General features: G+C 44.9%; 1 long non-coding RNA gene across 1 annotated transcript in view; it reads left to right on the forward strand.

The window, feature by feature from the left end:
- Positions 1–7,905: 7,905 nt before the first annotated feature.
- LOC144141381 (uncharacterized) overlaps positions 7,906–19,043 on the forward strand; it is a 39,549-nt gene continuing 28,411 nt past the window's right edge. The window contains exons 1-3 of the long non-coding RNA XR_013316567.1: positions 7,906–8,151; positions 16,260–16,399; positions 16,463–16,551. This is a non-coding gene — a long non-coding RNA (uncharacterized LOC144141381). The remainder of the gene's footprint in view (positions 8,152–16,259; positions 16,400–16,462; positions 16,552–19,043) is intronic.

Below are 19,043 nucleotides of genomic sequence, written 5' to 3' on the forward strand. Positions count from 1 at the left end.
AGCAACTACCTTCCTCCTAATAAGTACAAGAAGGTTATCGTGTTTGTCTTATTCCCTGCCCCATCCTTAGCAGTCGGACAGAAAGTGCCTGGGCGCCAAGTCATGAACGAGGAGCACCTAAGTGGAACTGGAACTTGAAGCAAACTATCATTGGTGACAGCCTCCTCACAAATAATTGTTAAAACAAAATCTTAGTGAGACCGGTAAAGCATGAAAAGACTAATGCACTTGACCGTTTACTGGGTGGTCAATGGAATTGCTCCGGTTAGAACGCTGGACACCCAGGCGTACGAGAAACAGGCCTTACATTGTGTCAATAGCGAAAATTTAACGATTCTAGATAAGACAATACACGCATCGATTATGAAGAAAGAATGGAGTAGTATGCTTTTACCTCACAGATCCCCTAACGGTGTGCAGTTAGGTCGTCAGTAAATGCGTTTACTTTGTTCGCGAAAAATTGTCGGATGGTTTTGTGCTTCTTTTACAATTTCGGCCCCTAAACATTTGACGATCGATTTCACGCATTTTCAGCGAAGGCCGAACGACAATTGGGTTTTGCGCTTGTCTACCTCCCTGTAGGAAGGGGTGTGATAAATGATCTGTTCGATGGCAGCGTTTTACGCCTGTTTGGCGAACATCGTAAGCGAATCTTTTTAACGTATATACCTTCCAACCGATGTAGAAATGAAGCCTAAATAAACTTTGACGCAGCTGGCACTAGTGATGCAAGGCTGGAGAAATAGCAGATATTGCGAGCCCACCTTCAATTGATGGTTTTGCGGCTGTTGTTCCTAATACGGATTTGCGAAGCTGTCGGTTAAAGTTCTGAATGACTGCGAGGCATGCACTTTTTTTTCAGGAGGCTTCCACATTTCTCCCAACGTGGACCGCATTTGCATGCTCTACATCCGGCGGCAGCCGGCTTCGCGAAATCGGCATCTATGCCGCAAGTTGTTGACTTCTCCCAAATTCAGTGGCGAAGGTACGTGAACAGGCGAAAGGCGTGCACGGGAGAGATCACGCCACGTAGGCTGGGCAGAGTGTACTTCAAAATTGAGCAGTGCCTCCATGTGCGATTACTCATGGCTAGGCAAGCGAGGCTAGGCTCTTCTTCCGTGCGCTGGTGAAGGTCGTACAGGGCGGTGCGTGTCGACAAAGTGTTTTTTATCGGTGGTGGGGCGCGCTTTATCAGCGTAGCAACGCGAGGGAGGCTTGACACAGTTTACGCAGCTGCCTAATGTGGTGCGATTTCGCGCGCCGGAGGATTTTTCAAAGATGGTAGTCTTTCTTGGGGTGCTTCAATGATGAAAATTTAGGTCTGTCCGTATCTCTTTGTCTGTCCCTCAATTAAGCCACAAGGTCAAAGTAAGGTGGTTGTGGAAGCATACGTTTGCATAAGCAAAGACATCCTAAACATCTAAATCTGCTGGCAATGTCGACACTGTGAAACGAGAACCAAAATATTATGCACGTCTAAAGCAGAAGAATACTACATTAGTAATATTTGTAGTGTTCTATAATAGAAAAATAGTTGGTTGCTTAAATTGTGCACGACCATATAAAGTACAAAAAAACTACACAAAAGCGAATTCAAGGGCGCACCGCCAGTGGCGCCACCTTGCAGTTTACCTGCGCTCGCGAGTCCGTGAGTTTCCCGATGCGACTGCCAGATGTTGCTATCAGGGTCGCCTGCCGTATCGTCGATGGCACACTGGTAAAGAAAACGCAAGGTTGGGCGGTTTTTGTCTTTTGAGCGACCACTGAAGGGGTCATAAAATGTCAAGTTCAGGCGCAAAGGTTTGCCCAGAACAAGGAAGAAAATTACTGGAAGGACATTTTATTGAAGAAACACGCGTGCCGATGGCCTTAATCTCAAGTGTGCCCAAAAAAAGTTCGAACCACGTCCCGGGCGGCCTGTGAAATACCACGAGGCAGGCGTACCCGTAGGAAAAGAACCAATCCCAGAGGCGTGACGTGCGAATAATCTGCGAAAAAGTGTCTAAGCGAGCCTACATGCCCATACGAAACTTTTAGCGCAAGAGCCTCTCGGCTGAACGGGGGAGAGAGGAATAAATGATGCTGTAGTGGCGGAGAAAGCTATCGTCTTGCGAGGATATTTGCAGCGAAACAAGCAGTTAGCGGCTATTTTTTGGTATTTGTTTTGTGAACGTCCATGAACCGAGTTCAAGCGCCCACAGCTGTGTTGTCAAAAAAGCAACCGAAATACTGTTCTTGCTTTGCTCTGAATAGTAATGATATTTACAATACACAAACACATAGACAGAGCTATAGATTTCTTACCCTGAATGCATTACCCGCCGCGGTGGCTCAGTGGCTAAGGCGTTACGCTGCTGAGCACGAGGTCGCGGGTTCGATTCCCGGCCGCGGCGGCCGCTTTTCTGATGGAGGCGAAAAGCAAAAACGTCCGTGTGTACGAGATTTCGGCGCACGATAAAGATCCCCAGGTGGTCAAAATTAATCCGGAGCCCTCCACTACGGCGCGCCTCATCGCCTGTGTTGCGTCGGCGCGTTAAACCCCAGAATCCATCCATCCATCCACCCTGAATGCATTATTGTTTCACTACTTGAAAACGTTAAATGGCTGAGCAAGAGGCAATTTCTGTGTCCCAGCCGCCCCTGCCGCCACAGTTCTCTCGTGTTTGTGGCCGCTCGCAAAGAAAAACTTGCGGGATTAACAACTGCCAGCACGGCGTTGGTAAGCGGTGCCAACCAGAAAAAAAAAATAAAATACCCTAACAAGAAATGGAACGTCAGGTAACCCTGTACTTGCCTTTCCAATTATTACATGACCATTCATGCGACATTTCCTCGAGCGTCTCGCACAACTGGGAGATGGTTTCCGCTAATTTCTGAATAACATGAGGCCATGGTAAATGCGAAAGATACACCGAGTGTTCCAGGCTGGCTAGCGTCGTGCCGGTGGCGCCTTCAAGAAGAAAACAAATGGCAGCATCCCCACTCCGTGGATGATGGTGAGGGTGAAGTGTACGGGGACCCGAAATAACATTCATGTTGTGCCCCGAGTGATATCCGATTTGCGCCCCAACCGTCATTTGATTTCAGCCGTGAGTTTCACCTTGATTATTCCCCACATAAAACTGTAAGTCACGGCTCAAATCAAATTTTGCTGGATTTTCGCTTGACGGTGATTTGCACATGGTGATTTGTCCTAAGGTACACCGCGCCGTTACAGGCGAGGGTGTATGCTATTTGATGCACGGGTACTAACTCAGGTTTGTAGTCCAATAGGTAAGACGACTGACAGTACCTCTGTATAGTCTACCAGACACACTCTGAAATCCTGCCGGTGCCTGTGTGATTTTTTGCCATTGTAAATGCTATGCGCACGGACGTGGGCGAACACTTTGTGGTTCTAAGGTACTCCACACCTAAAATCAGTTTGTTTGGCTGTGTCCCTTTTACCCGATAATGTGCGTCATTCTTTAGGCCGTGTTTACGCAAAATACATGACTTAGTAGACCGTACCCCCATTCCCAAGAACGAGCGAATTTTTTGGAGGTTTCACAGCACTTCCTATGATTGCTTTCATGCTAGGCGCCCGGTACGCCGCATTCACTCGCATACGGTGTCGTTCGGTTACAATAATACATGTGCGCTTTCACACTACAACTACGCATTTGACTACGTCTCAGTAGCTAATGTGGTTGCGTTGATGGGCCTTTATTGCACTTCTGACTTGTTCGCTGTCGAAGTGCGTAACAGAAGCATCTTTCCCCACAAGGAACTGCCGCAGTCAGGTGTTCTTATTGTAGCGCTTTTTAGTGCAAAACAGTACATCTCTATCTGCCCCACCCCTCAGCATTTGTTCAGGTGTCATCGATTTACTCGGCGCCACTCCAGGGCTCCTCCTCACCACCGCTGGCGCCTCATTTACAACTACTTTTCCCTTCGCCTCCACCGATGCCACTTTGGCAAGTTGCGCAGTCGGCACCTAACGGCGGTATTGCGATTATAAGATGATTACGAAAAACAAACAGAAACACGGAAGGGCGTAAAAAATGCACTGAGGGATGCTATGCTCCCTAATAGGAAATTTTTGCGCAGCGCAAGCTGCAGTCTTATCGCTCACGGTGCATTTCTGCTTCGTCTCAGGAAGAGTTCGCGTGATCAGCAAACGTACGGCGGCGTGCGCTACTCTGCTGCTACTTCGCAATGCGGCGCTTCTCTCAGCCAGCATTTTGCAAGTCACGTTTAAACCTCCCGTGCAAATGTCGCGTGGTTCGGATTAGCCCCGCACATGGGAGCTGCGAGCATGTTGTTGCATATCGTGTTTGAAACTCCCGCACAAACCTTGCGTGGTTGGGATTAGCGGAGAATGGAAGAGCTTCTGGGGAAAGTGTCAGGAGAAGGGCACACCTTGGTGCTGACACAAGAAACTTGTTTGAGGAAAGGTAGTGAGAGCGATGACACCGTAGCCGCAGGTGTCGTATTTCACTTCAGATTTCGCTAGACGTTCCTCTCCGTTTTCTTTCTTTTGTCACTGCCGCATTCGCTCACTCGGATACTCGGATATATACGGACGCCGCTCCCGCAATGCGCAGGTAACCGCTGCCAAAGGGCTGCGCCCTAAAACGACGGTATCAAGAAACGCATTTATGCTCTTATTGCGTCCTAGTCATGTGTGGTTGTTGGTTCACGTTCTCAGTAAGCTGAATCATGAACTCACTAACACTGCTTTTTATAATAGGAGCAAGAGCAGAATTCCGGACTATATATTGCCACTTAAGCCAGTCTCGTGCCTACTAATCGAAACGATGCCTAAGTTGACACAGGATATAGCCGGCTGGTTTGAGAGACACTCATGGGACATAAACTAGAAGAAGTTCCAACAACACCTTATGTGCCCTGTGACCAAAAGGACTCCCTAGCGGACGTGCTGACGTGGAGCCAAACCTCGTTATCGCGCCGGTCACGCCTGTCCTCGCCGCAGTGAACCCTAAGGATGTCCTTGAAGAACCGGGCCGTTCCACATCTATTCACGCGTGAGTCGGCACAGTCTTCTCGAGTGGGAAGCCGAGGGTAGCATCCATCCACAGATGAGCAGTACTTCATCAGGGCAAGTGTCATGACGCAAATGCCACGAAGCCACTCGCGCACGACATTCACAAAAGGCAATCCTTTCCGCCAAAATGGCTGGGGCTTGAAGATTAAGGTTAAAACGAGGAAAAGAAGCCCGTGTGCTAGAAATGAACTGAAGCAATACCGCAATATCTCAGTTGGTACATAAGTCTGAAAGACTAAGCTTAGACGTGTTCTTCACAATAAAAACGCACAAGCCTGACCAACCTCTGCGCGCCATTGTGTCGGAAAGGGGAACATGGGAGGTTGTGGTCTCGGCCTTTATAAAGAGGGAGCTGCTCGAGCTGCATGTCATGATCCTTTTGAGCTGCGAAATTCTGATGCTATTGTTGATGACGTGCAGAGTGGCGTGTTAGATGGTTGCAAGGCATTTAGTGTTGATGTTGAAGACCTAAATTATTCGCTCCCGCAGCAAGATCTACTGATCGGTGTCAAGGCTTGTATTGTTAAAGACAATGAGGGGCATAAATTTCAGTCTGAGAGGGGTGTAACTGTTGGTGGCTTCATGGAGTGACTTACCATGTATTTGCGGCCGACGATCATAGTGTTCAAAGGGCAAGTCATGCTCCAAAGGGCAGGCGTATGCATCGGTTCGTGCGTAGCCCCTGTACTTAGCCGTATTTTCCTTGGGAGAGAGGATGTTATCATAAACGAATGCCTTCAGGATGATGGATGCCGTATCTACAGATATGTGGATGATTACTTGGTTTTTGTGCGCTGTGAAGAACCTAAGTTTGAATTACACGCTATCTTGAATGGGTTCGACAAGTGTGGGATGGGCCTAACCTTCACTTTTGAGCAACCTGTTGAAGGCTGCATACATTTTTTGGGTTTAAAACTTGACGTCTCAAATCGGCACCTGTGTTGGCGTTACCACCGGCGTTCGGAGAAGCCGTTGCTGAACTACTCATCTGGCCATTCAAATATAGTGAAAAAAGGAATAGCCATGTCATGTCTTGGGTCGGCTGTTAAGTAGTCGTGTGAGCATTTGGTGGGAGGGAGTTTTTCGGAGCAGATCACTCGCCTTAAGGCGGCGGGTTTCCCTCCGTCTGTACTGTCGGCAGTGTGTGGTGGCCTTCTGCTCCAGATAAAGTGCAAATCTTGAGAGGAGGAGGAGGACCGGCGTGAAAGAATGAAAGAAAATGTGCTGTAGTCCCGTACGTCCATAAAATGGCGCACGGTTTGAAGAAGGTATAGACCGGATACGACCTAAGGGTGTTGTTTACGGCAAAAAAAAAGTGGGCAGTCTCTACCGCATTGTTAACAACAAGGACCTGCCTAGGAAAAAGAGGAACGACTGTGGCGTCACCCATACGCAGCCTTTTGTTCGTTGTGCGATTGGCGTCGTTTACAGAATCCCTTTGCCACGCAATTCTGTGTATGTGGGCCAAACTGGTCGCTGTCTAAACATTCGTTTGAATGAGCATGCGTCAACTGTAAAAAATTCAACAGGCGCCAATTTGCCTGCTCATTGCAAAAAATGTAAGTGTCCCCGGTTGGTTGGTGGCATAGAGGTGCTCTACAGGCATAATGATCAAGCTGTCAGGGAATCGGTATAGGCATACTTTATCAAGGAACATAATGACAAGTGTATAAGCAAATCATCCATTTCTCTTCACGGGAAGGAACACGCTCTAATCCGCGGAATGTTTGTTTAATCCGTTTTGTGTTCATGTATAAATTTGTGCTTTTTTAAAAAAACCGGTATTTGCGAGTAAGCGCGTGTGTGTGTCCCTCATCTTTGGCCCCGTTTTTTGTGGGCTTTGAAGTTTTTCGATTTTATACAGGTGCCAGAGGGCAGACAAAAAGCCTGCGATGCGGGGCTTGACGAAGGTCTGCGCCCCCTTAATGCTAACACATTGCTGCATCATGTAGGAAGATAGAAAGAGAGATAAAAAAAGAGTAATAGAAAGGAGAGAGAAAAAAAATAAAACAGAACATAAATGAAAATGGGCACATAAAGTCGAATGTTGTTTTTCTTACAAAATTATCCAGAGAGGAGATTAGAGTTCGAGTTCGACCGAGTTCGACCTACCCGGAAAGAGCACATTATTCGTTATCAGCTCCAAAATTTTTGCATCACGAAAGAAATCTAGCGCTGTGTAAACTAAATCGTTTCAATTTCTGACCAAAAATAAAAGCGACGTTCACCTTGTCAAACGTCCGCAATTTACCTACATAACCAATTCATTGGAAATCATATGTGGAGAACTGCACTATGTAAACGTAGGGTATGCAACAGCTTCTTTATTTCTGGTTGGTGTTTTATACTTGTAGCAGCTCCAGCGGCAATCCTTCATCGAGTGCCTGCCCTCATTCGGGCGCCCGAGTCAGATGTTTAGGCAGGGTGTGCGGCCGAACGAGTTCCGACAAAATTCCGACAAAATGGAGTCTGTTTTGCCTTGCCGATGAATGGTCGTCCTGTCAAAGGCTCCGTTCTTTCACCCAAACATTGCGTCCTTCACAATCACACACGAGTGACCGATTAATGCAAATGCTTGTGTGGTTGTGCGGCAGGGGCTAAGTTTATTTACGGATGAGATTCGGAGACAGCAGCCTTCTGCGCTACCTGCCCGCTACTTAAGGGCTATCCTTCGTTCTCCGGACTCCTGATGTCACCGAATCTCCCCCGTAAATAAATGAAGACCGCGCTACACGACAACATCGGCGCCTACAAGATAAATGTCACTTGATACGTAGCGCAAAAAGCCGAGCCTATTAAAACCTAAAATAGCGTTCGCCAGAACAGCTATTTCTGAATCTTTGTGTCTCAAGAGGCTGCTGGAGATGATTCATTTTATGACTCGGCACTAGGGGCGGCGACTTTTTGCGGAAATGTTTCCATGTCGTTTCCAATCTTTATTTTAGCAATGGTGTGTGGTTGGAACTTTAGATTACTTTTTGGGCAGTGACATGCTTCTTCGTATAGTTATAGGAAGGATTGTTTTGCTATGGTTATTTTTTGCCAACTCTTTACATTGCCAGAACTGGCATCTTTTTAACGGTATTCCCGTGGATATACGATCGGTAAGTAGCATTTTATTTCCTACAAGCACTGTTAACAAGCCAAGAATTTCTCTCTTTGCAACCATTACACGAAACAGCTTTTCGCACATGTTTTAATATTTTTTCTTCCCAGAGAATTTTGAATTTACTCCCTAATGAGCACGTATCAAGGGGGAAATATCGGCCGCTTAATGAAATGGCTTGGAGCCACGTCGGCAACCTGAACAACAACATACTTGTTGCTGCGAACCAAGTTCACGAAGCAATGTTTCAATGCGAAGATATACATTTAAATAACGTCTTTCAAATCAGCACTCAGCAAAGCTAAGTAAGAGGCACATAGCTTAGTATCACAATAATATAGCATGACCCCGTAAAGCCCGAGAGTTCCATTTGAGGCAGCAGTAGACAGTCTATTGAAGAGAATAAAAAAAATCGGAAAATTGTAAACCGTTAACAAGCTTTTGCACCCAGGATGAAGGTGAAAACCTTGATGTGTCATGACCTATAAACAGCGATACCCACTGATGCATCTGAGAAAACCTGATGTCTCTCGGAGGGGTGCTGCTGTATTATGATGAAGAAGCCACGTCGTCGTGTGTTCAAATCATAGCGGACATTTCTTAGCTGGTTGAAGGGAGGCCCACGCTGCGAAAAGACGGCTGTGTGCATGAGCAGGTCTTAAGAGCGAAGTACAGAAGCGTGACTGCTTCATCCAAGCACGCTCACGAACACTTTCGAGAAAAATGAAACGGAGTAGAATTGGGGACAAGCACCACTGAAGTTAACGTGCGGCAGGAGGAAGGTTGGAAACAGGGGTTGAAAGCAAAGCGGCATAGATTTATGATTTCGGCTATCACAGAACCGCGAAAAAGCAAGCACCACGCACCCTGACTGGTCGTATTTCTGTTACTTTATGAACTGCTTTTCCTGGTACTTAAACAACAAAAAGTTCAAATGACGTAGGATGCACAAAGAACTCCTTTTGGCAAGCTGGTTTTCTAAGGTATATCTACTAACGAACGCGTGTCGATAGCAATACAGCCTGAACACTTTTATTTGAGTATGGCGACGTGGTAAACAAATGTTTTATGAATACACGTCAGTATGAGCGTAACATTTTATTTCATCAATTTCAAATGTTTATCTGCCATGAAACCTTCTGAATCCTAAGAAAACAAAACACGCATTTCTTACTAAAACAAAGCTATGCAGGTAAAAATTGCCGAAGTACACAAGCATAACAGCACCCCTAATTTACTGTACAATATAAATTGCGTACTTCAAAAATGAACCTCAATGCCGCCATTTTAGAAGATATTTCATGTACGTGATTATAGTATATATTATTCCTAAGAAGGCATACCCATTTCATGTGTTATGCCTTTCTTTCTTGATGAAAATATAATGATGCTTGTAAAGCACTCCGATGTTCTTACCAGGACACTCATTATTTTCATATTTTAAAGGCACCTATATTATACACAATGATCTTCAAGACGGGTAAAATTGGCTGGAGCCTCGCGCGCCCCTCTGAAAGTTTCTGCTTTAAATACGTCTTAACGTCGAAATTGTAGATATTCGAAACATTTACTTTATTTCCCTAAAAATTAGGTTAGTTTATTTCATTTCATCTAACCTCTCCCTGTTCACCATAATACGTCATATTAACTATTTTCTCACGGTTCTCCCGCCTAATCCTACCTTAATCTGCACCATCCGGTTTTATATACCGTATAATACCCAAATGTTTCCGCTCCCTTTTAGTCTTTCATGTTCCCCAAAATACGTTGCTTACTCTATTTTAATTCGCCGTTATACATTTAACTACACATAATTTTGTATTCCATCATAATATTACTTTATTATTTCTTACTGTAAACACAAATTTAATTATTACACTATCCTTAAGTTGCCTCACTTCACCATTATCTGTGTCAATTGATCAGTGACCGCGCAAGTGTGTCATTATCTATCTAAGCACAAGCACACGCCTAATTGCAAATATTTATTATAATTATCTGTTAATTAAAAATCATCTGTAAGAAATCGCTTTCACGTCTTGGCTCGCTTTTTTTCCTTCTTCGTTCTATTAAGCTATTCACTCATTCGCGTCGATGACTGAGTAATTTGACGAGCACCCTCAGTTCAGACATATCCCAATCGCCCCATAATAGATACGCCAATACAGCACCATTAAAATTAAACAGTACAGGCATGTAGCCACTCGCTCCATTCAAAGTACAAAAACCAATCTTGAGGGGTAGTTGGAAACAATTATTGAAAGGAACTGGGCAAAGATCCAAGGTTGTTTTGAAAATGCCGAGCGGTAATATTGGTCGTTTTTTTTATTGTGGATGCGAAGAATTCTTTAGAGCTGATAAATACCCAATTGCTTTTATTAGTATGTTTTCAACTCTACTTCTTAGAGGTGTGAAAAAAACAGAAAATCATTCCCGCAAGTAAACTAAAACTTTGATATTTAGAAGCACGCGAATCTTTTACGGCATTATATCGCTTCCAAATACCTCTGCAGGGCAATGTGAGCACAAGAAGCTTTATGAAGCCACTAGTACGTTGATTATCTGGAAAATAATAACTGTAAATGCCTATCGAAGATGGCCACAGGTCGAAAGCCGTCTCTCCAAACTGAAATAGTTAGTCGTCGCTCTTATGCGAGAGCCATGCGACATTCACCCTGTCGGTAAAGATTAAAAAAAAACGGTCTATGTCTTAAACATAAACACAACGTTGCTTCACCATATCTAACAATGTCAGTAAATGTACATGTCTTAGAAATACGTTTCGTGAAGCGTTGTTGAAAGCAACGTTGTTTGAAAACAAGTTTTAAGTAGTGCAATATGAAATGTATATTATAAATCAAAGCTCTTTGTGGGGGCGAAAGTGGTCCTGTGTACGCAGGTAACTCTACCTTCACAACACGATAAGAATATGTAAAAAACAACCTTGTAGTTGAGATTTAATCTTTCGCTCGTGAACAGCGGCGGGTGGCGGGTTAGCACATAGCAGGAGCGGTGTTATGTGCTTAGTACATGAGAAGCTTAACAAAAACCTCGGCATAGCCATTTATTCTGCCTACACTCGAAGTTGGCTTTTTAGAAGCAATCAAAATTTTAAGTAAACCAAAGAAATGCCAGAGGCCTGCACGCACTTGTTTGAGGCCGGGCACTGACGAGGGTGGGAAAATTTTTATATGAGAACTCCAAGTATATCGACCTGCCTAGATATTTACACCTGCCTTATTGGCTATGGATTTAAAATTGTCCTTTGGGCGGACGATTCGAAGAAACCACCTACTGGGAAACATTTACGTAACCCCGAAGGTATTACCAAGCTCTTTGTACAAACTTTGGGATACGAGCAGGTTGTGGTATGCGTCGAGAGGACCACTATGATCAAAGACAACTATTTCCCAGCTGGTAGGAAATTATAGCAGCGCATAGAAAGTCAGAGGTTGTTAAACATCCCTATATCCAAGTAGGACGACCGGAAGAACTAGACCTCACAAAACAAGTGAGTCCTACGCTGGATCTCTGAAGTCTCTGCCGGGGACGGGACGCAGTATAGTCACCGGGAAACAAGTATATCAATTCATGTAGGTGTCTAACAAAAAAAAAATTAGCTCGGTTTCTTCGCCAACACCAAAAAAAAAAAAACAGTAACCAGAGTTATTTAGCGTCCACACGCTGTATTTCACCCGACAAATTCTGGCCCGAGGCACGGCTGATCCCCTGTATGGTCTCATGATGGGAAACTTACCACGCGTTACATTGTTATAAATCCTTGCCTGATGCGGTGGGTGGACGCCCTTCTTCAATGTAGGAGCTATCTTCCTTGGACGGTAAAATCCCGATGACGTCAAGCATGAAGCATCTTGTTTGCGAAAAAGCCAAGCGATTCCAACCACGCTTACCGGCGTTACGATAAAAAAAATTCACCGTAACTGCATCCAGCAACAACTACGTATTGAAGAATTGGTGTTGTGTAACGTTTGTTGTAGAGATATTGCGTTTGTAGTGTCGGTAGTGGTTTCGCCAGGGAACCCGATTAATCCAATTACAATTTTGAACAGTTTCGTCGAAAGACGAAACAATAAAAAAGGACCATGAATAATAGAGTGACGATCACCACGTGAGAAATCATCATTAAATTCAGTAAAGTATTTTTTTCTCAGCATAAATACGAACATCAAATTTTTTGTACGACATGTCAAGACAACAAATGGCTAAACCAGAGAGATAATTGTGCGCTAGAACCTCCAAAACCATGCTTTCAATTGTTACCTATGCGTTACTTTTCGAGAGGTCGAACCCAGTACAGAACCAATGTTGTTTTCCCAGCAAAGAACAGACTCAGCGGAATGTGTCCAGCTGTTCGAAGTCGGTTGCAAGCAGGAAACAATAACCTTCGGTCAGATTGCACGGGGAAACACGTTAAGATGTTCGTCAATTGCGTATGCGGTGTCGTGCACATGATTCCTCTCGCATGCGGATAATGTATATCCGACAGACCGGGAGGTGTTTGAACACAAGGCTGGAGCGATCACAAGTACAATGTGAAAGGAGTAGTCATAAACTCGCACTGAGCCGCACACTGCAAGGATTGCCGGTACTGCGCATGTAACCCTGTAGTCTACTAAACAACCGTGCTGTTTACAAACAAATACCCGTTGTCAAGAGAAATCGTGGAGGCATGTTAAATTCGCAAAAACCACAAGTGTGTAAGCCATCCGTCCATGCCCTTCACGAGAACGAGATCTCACTTCTTAATTTTCGTTGAACCGGTGGCTAGGTGGATTGAGATTAAAGAAGGGGTTGCTCACGTGTCGAGCACGGCCGCTGTGCTAAGCACGACGTTTTGAACTTTATTTGTGATTTGAGTGTTCGACGTGGTAGTCTACGCAGGCGCGAAGCTTTGGCTGTTCCTATAAATTGCACGTTTCCTGAATAAAAATCTGTTTTTAATCTGCCCCGCTTTCTGTAGTATATGTGCCTCCTTCTGTGTCCTCGTGTTGCCGCGCAGTTTTATTAGGGATTATACAATAATAAGTTCATACACCAGCCCCTCGTTGTGTCATGATTCACGTACTTCCCCTGAACGCACTAAGCAATTTACTGCGTATTCGCCCATCTTTTGACCGTACCTAACCAAGGCGCGCACAATACGCCTACTTACGCCTCGCCTCCACCGGCGCGCCTTTCCACACAAAATATGGTTCCCACTTGCGTTCATAAGAAGAACGGCTCCGATCACCACGTCCCTCGAAACTCTGCGATCTTTTCCGTTCAGCTTCAAAGCCACTCTTGCCCTAAGTAAGGCCGACTACCTTATGCTCTCCAAGTACGACCCTTGCATGATCCCGCTGAACTGTCAAATGCCTTATTCGTAATGACAATGTCGAAAACTCTGCATTGCTCCCGCGCATACAGTATACCATCACCACACAACTCCAAACAACATCCGCCAGTGAGTTTGAAGATCGCAGGCGTAAATGTCAGTATCTGATCTCAACTCAATGAAACACCTCTGAAGGCGTTGCACAACAACCTTTCAGCTGGTGCGAGCTCCAAAAGCTCATGCGCCAAATGTGGACGTGTGCTCAAGTAGCCAAGATCACAGCTGTGCTCATGATGGGGGGCCTCGCCACAGCCATCACCCCGTTCAAAATTACACACACTCACCGTGAAGTGTGTTATACAGGTGGCATCTTTCGCGCTCGGCCTCATCGTCCAAACGCTCAGTGGTACCATCTTGGCGAGCACATATGCCGTCGTGCTCATATGTGCACCTACAAACACCGCTCTTTATGCTGTGGTGAGATACTGGCGGATGAATAAATCACCTGCTGAGAGGATTTAATCTGCATCTGCTGGGGTAGTTCCCGTTGCGCCGATGACACCACACGTTGTTAAAAAGAAATCGCCCAAGCAGCCATTCCAGAGTCATCGTACAACAAGCACAGTGCTCAACGCCCACTTTATATGACAGCTGATACAGCAGCCACTACGCTTACGAAACCGCGCAAGTCGCACAGCCACAGTTGCAACCAGTTCACCATTTTCTCTAGCCTTTGCGCTAGGTCGTCTCCACGTCTTTCCGTAAACCTTCATTCGAATGCCCCTGGGGCCCCATACCCGTATTGAAACTGCTCAGGAAAGCAAGCCAGACAAGTCCGGTGCATTGGAGACCAGGTAACTAAACACGCTGAAGTGTCAACTACGCTGATCTGCTGATTTATTTTTCACAAAAAACATCCTGCTCAACAAGTAACCGAACCTCATACCCCTCCTCTACGCAAGGTTGATGCCCAATAGGATCCACTCTCAAAACAGCCTCCTCCTGCTTCGCTCAATGAACACATAAATAGTGGTTCCTTCGACAGGCTTCGACTCCTTCAAGCAAACGTAACCGCAGTATCGTACTGCTCCCATTTTTCGTGAGTTTAAAACCACCCTTGAAATGATGTGCCTTCTCCCTTCGGCACTGCAGAGTTCTAAAAAACGGCAGCTTTTTCACTGCGTGATACCTTTATTTTCTCCCAAATTTTGTATCATGCACCACAGATTGTCTTCAGGCGCACCATGAAAAAAAAATTAAGGCGCTTATCCACGAGGCAACAACTATATCTTTGGGTCTTCCCATGGTTTTCGTTATCATTCACATCCATCGAAGCCACCAATGTCAATGCTGCTCGGTAACTCCTACAGGTCGTCGTACATCGCAGACATTATATAACCGCACCGTACCCCCTAACTTATACGAAACGTTAGACAGCTACATACCCCACGACCTTACTGTAGCCACCGTTGCTGACACATAGACAAAAAGCCTTATACCACTCACCGTAATACAGTAGCCGAGCTTTCGGCTACTTAAAAGTCGGACTTCCAGGATATTTCCGACTTTCCTGAGGAACGGTCACTGGTTCCACAGAAGTAATGAGTCACGAGTTTTTCGGACTGCCCTTCGTTAGGAATACTTTTCGTACCCCTCCAGGCGGGAAAAATCGGTCGGCTACAGTCGTTCTGTGGTATATTACAAAAAAAATCAAGCGCAATATCTACAGCCGCTTGTATTCACACATGTTTCATTTCCAGATAAACTCGGTGCACTTCAGCACTTCAGGAAATACTCACTACTTCATCCGAAGACGTTAACCTCCTAGAAGAAGCCAAACTACTCGCTTCTGCTGTTACATCTGCTGACTACCAGTCTATTGTCTACACGATCTATATTTAAACGGAATCCAATTCTCAAGCTGACGCCTCGCTCATTCTTTAACTCTCCTGTCCACAATCTTTCTTTTTACCAACATGAAAATAAGTTTTCAGGAGCACTGTCACGGAGGCGTTGATGGAAAAAGCTTCCTTATTAGCCCAAGGCGAAGTTGTCCGGGGAACGAATGTCGACGCCCTCGAGAGAAATCCTTGTCGTCCCCATGCCCCTCCTCACATTCGCAACATTCCAAGCATCTTTTTAAGTTCCCTCCTCGGCACGACGACCTTTCCGGTCGAGATTAAGTAATCACGACAGCCATCTGTACTGTCTCTATCTATACTATAGCTTTCCTGTCAATTTTCACTTAAGTTGTCTAATTTTTTTGTTTATTTTGTTTTGTTTAACCAGGCGTTCTCTAGGAATTATATCTAAACCTTTCAAAGAAACGTACCGAAACAAACCCTAATATTGTATATAAACTAGTGTAAAATAGGCTTTCAAATGTTTTTTTCTAGCTATAACATTGTGTACGGGAAAGTATATTGATTTAGCATTTCAGGTAAGACCTCCACTTACAGCAAAAATATTGTCTGCAATATTGTATTCATCATACGTTTCAGGTGTCTTGACAATGACCCAGTGGTGATCGTCGCAAGTATGCGTCAAGATGAGAACTCTTTAACACAGATACTGAAAGCACACAAAACGCAACACATGGTGTCCTTTGTGGTATTTTTAAGCGATTAAAGCCATCTCGCAGGTTCTCTGTTTTGCAGAATAAGCGGTTATCTATTTGTCGTTAACTATCGCCTTTGAAGCTATTAGGTTTTTATATGCCTATTTACAACACTAGTACCAAAAAAACGAAGCTGAAGACACTATTTTTTCAGTTTATGCATACGCTCAACTACATTTGGACCGTAAATGCGACGCTTGCAGATGAATGCGTTTATTGCAAGCGAGATAAAGTGATCAACATATCCTTGAAAGACGTTTACTTCACCAGGAACTACAACAGAGATGAAATCAAGTAAGCTATATGTTTTTCGTTGGTTATTTTAAAAGCCTCAATCATTTCGTATTTGTTTTTCAGTATCTCCAAATTGCTTCATGGAAAATTTATATCAAAGAAAGGTAATAAAACCAATCCTCCATTTCAAATTGTGGTAACTACATTACGAGGTATGTTTTCAAAATATTTCCGGCCATTAAAAGGTGCAATATCTATTGCCAGTTGTGCGTTTCTACTTTAACGGGATAGTAGCGGGAAGTAACAAAATATTGGTCTTAAGACCTGGTTTTAGGACGACTGAAAATTTTCCAATTCATTTGGAACCTGCACTAGTTTCAAAAGTCATCAATTCCAAGTGCGGTATTTTGATTTTGATATAAACAACCCGCATTTTCATCTTTCCTACTGCAAACCTTTCTCTTTCAGTAATTTCACTTTCTTAGTAATTTCACAGTAATTTCAGTAAAATCACTTTTACGTTATTCCGCCGAAATGTTTTAACCTAAAAACTCAGTGAGGCAGCAAGTGAAATACCCGATCTTGTAATACAATTGGTAATCTAACGACACAATATTCCCTGAAATTTTTAGTTTCTCTTTGTGAGGTAACTTTTCGTTGCCTCAGAAAACTAAGCACCATACTACAAGGTATGAACGCGGATCTTAGTATTTCTTGTCACCTCAGCAGTGAGAACACGCAAGGGGCCAGGTCGTATGTAGTTAGATCTTCTGTACCTTTCGCCACTGAACAAAACTTGAAGCAAAAACAAATGAGAAATTATTGTATGCCGTAGGTATAGAAGCTACGAAATACGAGCTGGCGTTTCATCCTCTAATCTACAACAATTTACAGCAATCTCATGCTCAATAGGCCCTACAAAAACACAACACTACGCTGATCTCAAAGTTCTGTAACAGAACTTGTCCGTGCTTTAATATATATGACATTATGTGTGTAAAGACAATTCGTTTTATAAAATATTTGTGTTTAATTTTGAAACATTTACGCATAATTTTTTTTATAAAGTAGTGCTATTCACTTTTCATTAGGTTAGAAATACTGCAAATTTGGCGACGTTTTGAGGTAATAGTGATGCGGGAGCATCCAAAAATTAATTTGTAATGATAAAAAAAATGTGGTACTTGAGGGTGACAACTTAAAGTAATAAATTCGTGTAATCGGTTTTTTCATACTGTAGGAAAAAGGTGCACTCTCGAAATAACGACCGCGCACGGGGCACCTTGAGTAGTATTGGTGACGGTATTGGCGACACTACGTACCCCGAGCCCCCAAACAATCTCTGGTCAACCGTGGCGATGTGTTTTCAGGTGAAGGGTAGAAGCTTCAAACGGTGGCTGTCGGAGCCTAGGTCAAGCTCCGGCAGATGGGCTGCCTGTCTGTTTACCAGGCAGGGCGCTCCGGGACCTCTGGAGCTATCAGGGTAAAGCTGACGAAGAAAATACACTGGTCTCCCTGCATTTTTACCATGTAATATGGTATTGTTTAAACCCTCCCTACCCAAAACGTGATCGGTCCCTGAAAAGGGGCCGCACTAAAATATCTTTTCCCCTGTTCCCGTCGATAACCTTTCCTGATCTGGATCATTACTCTAAATTTCTTGGGATGGAATTTCTCAATTCAACCCACCCTCTTGCATCGCAGTCAATCGTGATCGCAAAATATCTTGAAGCCATAATAGGAAAATCGTTTAAGGCCAAAAAACAAACGACTGGTGAACTCCTCATCGAGGTAAATGACAAGCAGCAGTCGACAATGCTTCTAGGTCAGACTACACTTTCTGATCTAGTCATCAGGGTCTCACCCCATCGGAGCGTCAACAGCTTGCACGGTGTGATATCCGAGACAGATCTTCTGAACGAAACTGATGCGAATCTCGTTGTGGGCTTGAAGGATCAGGGCGTCACTACTGTGAGACGTCCCTACATCCCGAACCCACGGCACTGTTTTTTAGTACCAATGGTTCGGCCACGGTACAAACTCTTGCCGTGGCTGAACGATCTGTGCAAAAGGCTCGGCACACGATCATCCGAAGGACAAATGCCCATCCGACACCTTTAATTGTGTGAACTGCAGGGGGCCGCAAGCGGCGTACTCCTGCAAATGTGAACAATTTCAAATCGAGAAAAATAAAATTAACTTCGAGGTAACTGTGAACATCTCCTTCCCAGAGGCGTAAAACCGGTTCGGAACTTTCCCTGTGGTGAAGTACACCGACGCAACTCGCCGGGAAGCGGAGCGGCGTCTGGTTTGCACAGGGACCCAGTTAAGCGAGTCTGACATGGTCCTTTACCCACCCCCGGCTGGGTTGCCGCAGGCAGCCCAACCCGTCACTGCACCGCTTGCTGAGGTAGCAGCGGTTGTAGTGCCAGCCGTCTCTGCTGGGACTGATGCCGCTCCTGCGCATGGCTTCCCCGTGCTCCAGTGCGTTGGAGGGTGCCGAGAAGATGGAAATAAGCGTCCCCGCATCGGTTCCCTCCACCACCGTACCACCCGTGCCACCTCTGGCGCCCTCAATGCTGTCGGCGGTGGTGCGTCAAACGAATGGCCCCAGAAGGGGGGCCAGGCCTGGGGGGCCAGGCCCGTCTGACATCTGACGAGTAGATAGACGTAGGGCCGTTCTTCCCTGCAACGCAGCGCAACG

This window comes from Haemaphysalis longicornis, unplaced genomic scaffold (assembly GCF_048455015.1).
Source record: "Haemaphysalis longicornis isolate Haplotype H1 unplaced genomic scaffold, Haemaphysalis longicornis Haplotype H1 scaffold_6, whole genome shotgun sequence".
Taxonomy (NCBI): domain Eukaryota; kingdom Metazoa; phylum Arthropoda; class Arachnida; order Ixodida; family Ixodidae; genus Haemaphysalis; species Haemaphysalis longicornis.